Below are 3,520 nucleotides of genomic sequence, written 5' to 3' on the forward strand. Positions count from 1 at the left end.
CATTTCTCTGGAGAAGTTAAAGGCTCATATGTGTTGGTCGTTGCTACGGTTACGGAGTTTGAGAGATTCTAAAACAACAGAAGTTTGGAATCGCTGGTGGAACTGTTGTAGTTGGAAAACTCCCCGGGCTGCGTTTGAGTCTCTTTAGAAACCGAGATGTTTCGAATCGATCACGTTGACTCAGAACTTCTTTCTGATTCGTGTCCGAGTCGTAACCTTCTCTGATTCGTCACCTGTCACATGACCTCCTTCAGTGTAGAACACGACATGGAGAATCAGTTACATGTGTCACTGACCCGGTTGTCTTTGGTAACGGCTGCAACTAACAACCAGGAAACACGGTTTCACACAGAATGAACTCTGGAGTCTGGATGTCTCCGGCGTCAGATTCACGTTTCCCCCCCCCCCCCGGGATCGATAAAGGATCTGATGTAGAGAAATGGAGGTGAAGACGCAGACGCTCGTTTATCTTTCAGTCTCATCAGTCGCCTCAGATCAGCCACGACCATCAGCACGACTCGGATGCTTGGATCATGTTCTTGGTTTTAAAGGTATTAGTGCGGCTGTAAAGTGAAGACATCACGAGGGACACACGATGAAAATGTCTTTCTGAGCCCAACAACCTTCCTGGAGCATAAACAATAGGGATGGGAATTGGCAAAAATGTGACAATTCAATAGTATTGCGATATTTGGGCCACGAGTCAATTGCATTGCGATTCTGCGATATATTGCGATACTGCAAGTATTGCGATTCGATTCTGCAATTTATTGCGATTCATGTCCCCCATATTATTCAAAGGCATTTCAAAAAATGAGGAAAATAAGACTGTTCAACTCACTTCAAATGCCACATTTAATTCTGTGAACAACATTGTCTTCTACACATTAACTGAAGAGCAAAAACTTTGTCCTTGAACATTCAGGACACAGGACCTTTGTAATTCTCTTCTGAATAGGAGACCTCTCACATGAACACTGAGCTCAATCATATAAATAAGAGGAACCTAGAGCTTCAATCAAATTGAGACCTGCAAGGTCATGACCCAAAATGTTAAATTCATTTGGGAATATTGGCATTTTTGTTCAGAAAAAGGAGTTGGTCAACCTGCTCAGATGTTAAAGTTCCTCTGGAACGTTACTATATCTCCTGCAGTGGAGAACATCCTCTCCTCAGACACACTAGGTATCTGTTAAACTCTGAAACTCTCCTCGTCATGCTTTGCCAGCCGGGGGCTGTTACATATATAATTGTAAATAAATATTTTTTTAAATATTGCAATACTTTGTGCTACAGTATCGATATAATCGCGGGCGCAAAATATCGCGATACTGAACAGAATCGATTTTTTCCCCCACCAATAATAAACAACTGCCTTTAGTTCCTTCTACAACACAGTGGACTCCAAGTTAACAAGATTTTTATAATAACGTGCAGTGAGCAGGTAAAGACCTCAGAGTTAAACAGGTACGAGTCCGTCTCTCCAGCTGCAGTGTTTCTCTCTGTGTGATGACAACCCAATCCCACAGGAAGCCTCTTAATGGAGTTCTAATGGGCCGGTCAAGGGGGGGGGCAGAGTGGCCAATCACTGGCTCCCACTTCACACTGAGATAATCACCGTCCTCTTCACACCTTCAGCTGCAGCAGAACCAGGCAGAGAAGGTTCCTCACCGCAGGTCTGAGATCCGACTCATCACAGACTCACAGCTGCAGGTTCCACAGGACTTTCAGAGTTTTGCAGTCGTTTTAATTAACTAGTAATTGCTTTAACTTGTATTCTTTTATATATATTTGAATTTAAACTTATTGTATTTATTGAGTTGTTGTAGCTCAGCACCATTTGAAATGAGGGTTCCACCTCAATGTGTCTCCAGAGGATTTTAAATAGATAAAGATGCTGGTGTCACACACGTCTCTATAGAGCTCCTCCTGTTTCCTGTTGCTTTAATAACATTTACTCTAATCAGAACTATTTGACATACAGATTAAAACAATCTTTAAAATCTCTATGTAAAGGGCACTGGATGATTTGATTCTCCTGGAGCCTGTGATTAAACTTTACATGCATCAGTGAAAATGACCCAGAAAAGGTTCGAACGTGTGGAAAAACCACTGCAGGTGACATTCAGGGGAAATATGGAGTTTTGAAATATTGAGCCGTGAACACCGAGCACCTGCAGCATTTTTTATAATAAAAAAAAACATCAGCCATGTTCAGTGGAATCAGGCCTGCAGGGAAACTACGCTCACTCGCAAAGCTGTGGGAATTGAACCTGTGACCTCGCGCACATTGGGTAAGTGGAGTGGAAACCATGTCGGTTCCAGGACAAGAGTGAGTCTCATTCATCTGCATGGTCTAAAAGTGGATCGGCCAATAATCTGCGATCCTGTGACCAGAGAGTTTCACCACAGACACCATCAGAGGAGAGAAGTGAGAACCTGAACCTGCAGCGCTGGGATCAGCAGGATTCACTCAACGTGACTGAATCACTGAATCAGTCACTGAGAAACTCTGTTCTGCTGCTGCACAGGAAACTGATGTGAGAAAAAACACTCACTGTGTCCAAACTGGATGGAAATCAGGATGAATGAAGTGTGGTGAAGTGTTTCTGGGTTCAGTCGCTGTTACAGAGTTTCAAGAACTTTCCAAATGAAGCGTCAGACTCTGAGAGAAAACCGGTTTGTTCTGTTTGCACCTGATCCGCAGGGATCCACAAAGTTCCAGCTCACAAAACAGAAAGTGTTTAAGTTTTATCTCCACGTGAATATTTGTATAAACACCAACATGCTTTGCAGCTTGTTGATATTTGAATGCCGTCGCAGATTACTTTCATATCATCCTGTTCTGTCTTTGGTTTAATCCTCGTCCGTCTTGATTCCTCCGTCTTGATTCCTCCGTCTTTCTGGAGTGAAATGAGAACGAGCGTCCTGACTCTGCTGCCGAGGTCAACTCCCATTGGGTCGTTTCAATTTAACGACGGCGGCTGAAGACAGAGATGTGACCTCCGAGCAGCAGAAGAGATCTCATCTATCAACCAGGAGAGAAACAGAGACGCTGCTGCATCAGAAACACTCTGATTCTCTCTGTTTGGGGACAAATTGAGTTTATTGATGCGGAAAACTCTCCTTTTCTTTTACAGCTGCAAAACAAAAGATTGTGATAGAGATCGAATCAATCGTTTGTCAGCTCGAGGCCAAACAGAATATCCCAGAGAGGGTTTTGGAGGATGCTGAAGGCTGATGCTCCACAGGAAGCAGATCCTGAGGTAGCGGTCGCTGGTGGAGATTCTCCACCTGCAGAAGGTTCACTGGGAGAAGTGAAGCTCACACGCAGCAGCTGTCTGTGTCATGAAATCTCTCCCGACGAGTTCTGCACCGACGATTCTCCGTCTCAACGTGTCTCCTCAGCTGCTTTCTAACAAACTCTGTTCAAACTGAAGCTCCTGTTGAATCTCTCACGTTCAGATTCATTAGAAACGATAAACGAGGGTTTGGGAGTTCACAGAGTTTCTGATTTCAT

This window comes from Limanda limanda, chromosome 6, assembly GCF_963576545.1.
Source record: "Limanda limanda chromosome 6, fLimLim1.1, whole genome shotgun sequence".
NCBI lineage: Eukaryota > Metazoa > Chordata > Actinopteri > Pleuronectiformes > Pleuronectidae > Limanda > Limanda limanda.